Genomic DNA, 7,338 nt, shown 5'->3' with positions numbered 1-7,338 from the left:
GCTTAAAAGCATTTGCAGATTTTAGAATGCATAATTAGTTATTTTAGTAGAAAAAAAAATATCAGTGTTACTCGTTTAGATTCAAATTTCAAAGTATTAAAGTGCACCTTGTCACTTCCTCAAAAATGCGTTTCAATTTTTGTTCATAAAATGTAAAAGATACCCAACCATTAAAAGGAATTATATATTTTTAAATATGCTTTATTTGTATGACTATGGTTAAATAGTACTGCCATGGCTTATTACTGTGAGGATTCCTTTGACAACTTAGATGCTATTGGTTATCCAGTGCATACCACACTCTTTTGCCTCTCAACATGTGTGTTTCTTGGTCTCAATACCTTTGTGGGTATGTTTGGTTAGACCCAATTATCTGGATAAATGAGATATTGGACAAATAACATTACAAAAAAAATGTCAATTAGCGATAAAAATTTGTGATGAAAATAATCCGTCGCAATTTTGTGATGGATTAGCGAGAGAAAATGAGTTGTCCCTAACATTAAAATTAGTTGTGGGATTAGCGATGGAATAATATTTGTCGCTACTTAGCGACGGATATTATTTCATCGCAAACATGTTGGAACTTAGCGATGGATATTAGTTTGTCGCTAATTAGCGTCGGTGTTGGTGATGAAATTATTTCATCGCAAATCTGTCGCTAAGTTTCGATGCTAAACGCTCATCTAAGGCACGAAAATGTGTTTGTTGTCTCTTTCTCATCCTCGCCGCGCACCCCGGACACCTACCGCCCTCCGACGACTGCCCTGGCCACCTCTCGCTCTACGACAACCTCTCCGACCACCTCCCGCTCTTCGACGACCGCCCCGACCACATCACTTTCTCTGGCGACCGCCCCGACCCCTTATGCACCCACTATTCCCCCTACCGCCCCCGCGTTGCTCGCCCCGGCCACCTACCGCGCTCCAGCAACCACTCCGACCCCCCCCCCCCTCTCCGACAATAGTTTCGGCCACTTCCCGTTATCCGACAACTGCTCCATTCACCTCCCGCTATCCGACGACCGATCTGGCGATATCCGCACTTGCTCTTTCGCCGAACAAACCCGTGCTGCTCTCTGACGATCGCCTTCGCTCTTTCGCCGACCGCCCCCACTCTTCGATGACCCACCAATAGGAAAGTACACCGATGAGCCTTTCGTACCCGCACCTCCCCTCTGCCCCTCTTTCTAAAATATTGTTGGTAGGGGACCCGCCCCCCTGCCGATAGTATTTTTCGGCAAGGGATCCCCCCCCCCTATCGTTGTTATTTTTTGGCAGGGAGCTAGACCCCCTGCCCTTGTTTAAGCAAGGACGGCAGGGGATTGTTGCCCCCCCCACCCACCCCCTCCTTTGTCGTTGTTATCTTTTGGCAAGGGGCTAGACCCCCTACCCTTGTTTAAGCAAGGGCAGCAGGGGATCCCCCCCCCCCTACCACTGTTATTTTTCGACAGGGGGGCGGACCCCCCTGCCTTTGTTTAAGTACGGGCGAAAGGGGATCCCTCCACCCCCATGTCGTTGCTATTTTTTGGCAGGGGGGGGGGGGGGGCTGCCCTTGTTTAAGCAAGGGCGGCAGGGGATCTGCTCCTCTGCCGCTAATATTTTTCGGCAGGGGGGGCAGACCCCCCTGCCCTTGTTTAAGCAAGGGTGGTAGGGGATCCGCCCCCCTGCCGTTGGTATTTTCTGGCAGAGGGGGCGCCCCCTACCCTTGTTTAAGCAAGGGCGGTAGGGGATCCGCCCCCCCTGCCGCTGGTATTTTTTGGCAGGGGGGCGGAGCGCTCTTGCCATTGTTTAAGCAAGGGCAGCTGGAGGATCTGCCCCCTGTCATTCTTTTTGCTCGGCCGACAGGGGCGGGAGCCCTCTGCACTTGTTTAAGCAACAACAGCAGGGGGATTCTCCTCCACTGCCATTGTGTTTGCTCGACCGGCAAGGGGCCCCACACCCCTGCAGCTTGAACTTTCTAACCTTGTGTAAGCAGCAGCGACAGAGGGATCCGCCCCCTACCGTTGTGTTTGCTCTGCCGGGTTGGTACTTTCTTGTGTCTTTGTCTTTGACGGGCAAGAGTAATGTGTATTACAGGTGCATAACAGAGCAAAATGTGTGATACTTAATGCTAAGCATCGCATGCGACTTAAAATGCTATGTGAAAATAAACAAGCAAAATGTAAATTAGGTAAATACCCATGGTGAGTAAGTGATGCAAGCGCATCACATGTTATTTAATTTCTTGAATGCAACACTTTTCTGTTCACACACTCACTTAGTTGTTGATATCTAAGACTGCTTTGATGGAGTTTGAAGATCATGTTGAACATGATTTTAATATATGAAAATAAAAGTGTTCTTATTTTTTTAGTACAGATTTCATGCTAGGCATGGTAGTAGTTAACAGGATATTGGAGTGTGTTTGTTGCAGGTACATGTTTGACATTGTTTTGATATGAATGATTTGAATGTATTATAATGTTTGATGTGTCTGTATCCATGCTTGCATGAAGTTATTTTTCATTTGATTATGTCTTTCATGTGAAATTGTATCATGAAAACATGTTTCAAATGAATGTATCGTGTTATGTAATGTGATTTCATATTTCTAAATATCCTCGTGATGTGTATAAATATGATATGATGGTGTTACACACGAAAATATTGAATTATCAATGCATGCATAATAGTTCATGGATTTGCATTTTATTTTAAGCATGTTTGTGGTATAGAGGAGAAGAAAATTTACGCATTAATTGAAACAAAAAATTGCTTACAAACAATCACCAAACAAGAATCAGTAGATAAATTAGATATTTTTTTCATCATAGCATTATTAAAATTCTCTTTTAACTGATGATGATAATATTCGTAATATTATAGAATAAAATGACTGCAAACCTTGAATGGATATACCGTAGGATAGTTGATAATGAGGTACCACATGAATATATGGATGGTGTTGACATTGTTTTGATATGAATGATTTGAATGCATTACAATGTTTGATGTGTCTGTATCCATGCTTGCATGAAGTTATTTTTCATTTGATTATGCCTTTCATGTGAAATTGTATCATGAAAACATGTTTCAAATGAATGTATCGTGTTATGGAATATGATTTCATATTTCTAAATATCCTCGTGATGTGTATAAATATGATATGATGGTGTTACACACGAAAATATTGAATTATCAATGCATGCATAATAGTTCATGGATTTGCATTTTATTTTAAGCATGTTTGTGGTATAGAGGAGAAGAAAATTTACGCATTAATTGGAACAAAAAATTGCTTACAAACAATCACCAAACAAGAATCAGTAGATAAATTAGATATTTTTTTTCATCATAGCATTATTAAAATTCTCTTTTAACTGATGATGATTCTCGAACTAGTGAAATACATCTTGTAATACATACCTCTATTTGATGTGAATGATTTGAATATATTGAAATGTATTACAATGATTTGAGTAATTTGAAGCTATTGCAATGTTTGAATGTATTGCATGATATTTTTTATTTGTTGGAATATGGTTCATGGAGGTCACAGACGTCGAGCACCCAGTGGTAGTCAGTCTCAACCTTCATCTTCACGGGCTGTTTCGATAGGTATATCATTTAAATAATTATATACCTGATTAATTTAAATGTGCATTATGTGAATTTCTAACTCATTGTTCTGTAGGTGATGTTTCGCATACACATAACCCACCTACACCAGCTACGCATATACTTCATGAGACAACGCCGGATAGAGTGTCTTCTCAGTGTAACACACAACGACTAATTCAAATAGTGTATATCGATAATCGATCGTAAGTATTTCATTGTCACTTGTTCAATACTTGTCTTATAAATAATATATATCGACAGTTGATTGTTAATGTGTATCAATTCATGTGCAGTGCGAGGTTTGAGCAGCAAGAAGTAATACGAGAAATTAGAAAGTCACTATTGCAACATCTTTCAAGACCGATAACGCAATGGAAAGAGTACCCGACGGAGATGTTGGACAGATTAATGTCTTCATTCATGGTATGCAATCATTTATCATAACTAATGTGTTTCATATTTATGTGTGTTAACTTTCTGAAAGTATTTGTAGGCTTTTCATCACTTCGCGACTGCGAACAAGGAGAAAGTCACGAGGATAGTGTGACAGAAGGTGGCTGCCAGATTTGCTGACATGTTGTACAATATGAAGACTGCAACAAAAAAAACAGTTGGTGGGATAGATGATCCACTGCAGTGGAAGGGCCATAAGCCTTCTACTATCAAAAGAGATTATTGGGAGGCCATGTACAACAAGTGAATGAGCAATGCATTTTGAAACCGCTCAGTAAAAGCTGCACAAAACCAAACAAAAATGCCCGGTCCAAACGAGGATGAGGCGGGGCGGGGCGGGGCGGGGATATTGCGGGGAAAAGTGGTCGGGGCGGGGTTGGGGCGGGGATTAGGCGAGGATCGTGGCGGGGACGGGGCGGGGAAAAGTGCACGTCCACCCCCGCCCCGCCTCCGCGACGGGGATGGATTTTATCCTCCACCTTTGCCTCCATCCCTGTTTCATACACTTCATCCCCGGTCCAAACGGGGCGGGGCGGGGCGGGGCGGGGCCCCGCTTTCCCCCGGTCCACTGCCATCCCTAGGATGGTGTATGCCAACATCTTGAGGACAAAATGTAGTATTTTTTAAATGAAGCCATTCCTAACATTGTTCGTAATGAGTTGTGCAACTTTTTTCAGGACAGGAAAACTTCGTCTGCATTCAACATGAGTTTCGGTGCCCGTCGGGTATAAAGATTCATGTCATTTGTTTCATGTCGTTAGATTTCAAGCTAGTATATGCATTATTGAATACATATATGCATGATTGCCTCACTATGATTTTTTTTTACACCTTATAACACATATATGCATGATTGATTCACTATACAATTTTTATGACACCCTTATAACACATATACGCATGATTGAATCACTATGAAAGTTTTTTTACAACCTTACAACACATATATGCATGCTTTCATCACTATAAATTTTTTTTAGCACCTTATAACACATATATGTATGATTTAATCACGATAACAGTTTTTTGACAATCTTAGAACACATACAAGCATGCTTTCATCACTATGACAACCTTAGAACACATATGAGCCTGATATTAGCATATATGAAAGTTTTTTAATGCCTTATAACACATATATGCATGATTAAATCACTATAAAATTTTTCGTCTGTCTTAGAACATAATACACATGATTGAATCACATCTAAAGTTTTTTGACTGCCTTAGAACACGTATGAGCATGATTGAATCACTATAATATTTTTTGACTGCCTTAGAACATGATACACATGATTGAATCACATATAAAGTTTTTTGACTGCCTTATAACACATATGAGCATGATTGAATCACTCTGAAAGTTTTTTGACTGCCTTATAACACATATGAGCATGATATTAGCACATATGAAAGTTTTTTGACTGCCTTATAACACATATATGCATGATTGAATCAATATGAAAGTTGTTTGACAACCTTAGAACACATATATGTATGATTGAATCAATTTGAAAGTTTTTTGACAAACTTATAACACATATATGTATGATTGAATCACTATAAAAGTTTTTTGACAACCTTAGAATACATACAAGCATGCTTTCATCACTATGAAATTATTTTACTGCCTTAAAACACGCATATGCATGATTGAATTTCTATAAATTTTTTCTTAGAACATATTTATCCATGATTGAATCAATATGAAAGTTTTTTTAGTACTTTAGAACACATATAAGCATGATTGAATCACTATGAAAGTTTTTTAACAACATTAGAACACGCATAAGCATGATTTTATCACTATGAAAGTTTTTTGACTGTCTTGTAACACATATATGCATGATTGTGATACATAACACATTTATTTGACAGTCTTATAAACCATATATGCATGCATGAATCACTGTGATATTCTTTGACAACCTTAAAACACATATCTGCATGATTGAATCACTATAATTTTTTTTCTAGTCTTAGAACACGTATTTGAATTCTGTTAATGTCCTTCAGTTTATTGCTATTCTATGTGTCATTCAGCAATTTACTTTATTGCATTAGATTAAGTGCATTGCATATAATTTATTTTATTATATTTTGTTTATAAATACTAACATTTTTGTTCTCTTGTAAGATGCTGGAGATGATTAGCGTAGAGGAGCTGATGGAGGCATGAAGGAAGGGGCATATCGAGAAAATAAAGAAGATGATGCCCAAAATCTTGACAAGGATTAGATTAATTTGTTTGACGTACTTGTAACTAATTATAACTTGACAAGGACTGTATTTGATTGTTAAAGTTTGCTTAACTTAGAACTTATATTAAATTTGTTCCACCTGTATATGTATTTTTTATGTGTACTTTGTTTTTTATAAACGGGTTATATGAATTGTATAACGAGAAATTTTTCTCGAGTTTCATAATATTAAAAAAAAACTATATTTTTTTTAAAATTAGTGACGAATAATATCCGACGCTACTCCGTCGCCAATTTAAATCAGTCGGTGGTTTGCGATGAAATTTAAGCTGTCAATAATGTCCGTCACTAAATTGGTGATGGACATTAGCGACGAATACATATCTGTCGTTAAATAGTAGCGACAGATTAACGACGGATTAAATTTCGTCGCATAACCAAATCAATTTCTATTTAGTGATGAATTAGCGACGGACATGATTTGTCGGTAATTTATCGCTACTTAGCGACGGATTGACGACAGATAAATTCTGTCGCAGTTTAGCGACTAGGGTTATGCGACAGACGCTATCCGTTGCAAAATCCATCGTTAATGTTTTTAGCGATGGATTAACGATGACTTAGCGACGGATAGCGTCTATCGCTAATACGCAATTTTCTTGTAGTGAAGTTAGAAAAAAAAGTTTCAAGTGTTTGGATAGCAAAATTAGATATTTAGAAGTTGGATTATTTTGAAAAAACCTAAACTCTGTTAATCCTATTAATACCTTGATTTAGGAAAACAATGGAAATATCTTATCCTAAAACACAAGCACCCTCGCCGTGACTCATGGTCACTTCAGTGGTTCAGCCATTGATAATAGGTTTTTAGTGTTTTTAGTTTTTTTTTTCAATGCAGGGACCAAGCAGATTAGTGTTTTTGTGCTTTCCCAAACTGGGGTTTCATGGCACAGGGTTGATTATGTTTTAGTTTTTTTTTGCTTTGTTCCGTAAGCTTTTTGAGGTTTTCTCTTTCATTTTCTAATGTGATGAGCCTAAAATCCATATTCTTTGCTTTGGCTAGTCACTAGAATATGAGGACT

The sequence above is a fragment of the Nuphar pumila genome, chromosome 7, assembly GCF_984573655.1.
Source record: "Nuphar pumila chromosome 7, dmNupPumi1.hap1.1, whole genome shotgun sequence".
NCBI lineage: Eukaryota > Viridiplantae > Streptophyta > Magnoliopsida > Nymphaeales > Nymphaeaceae > Nuphar > Nuphar pumila.
Note: the sequence above shows the minus strand (reverse complement) of the source record.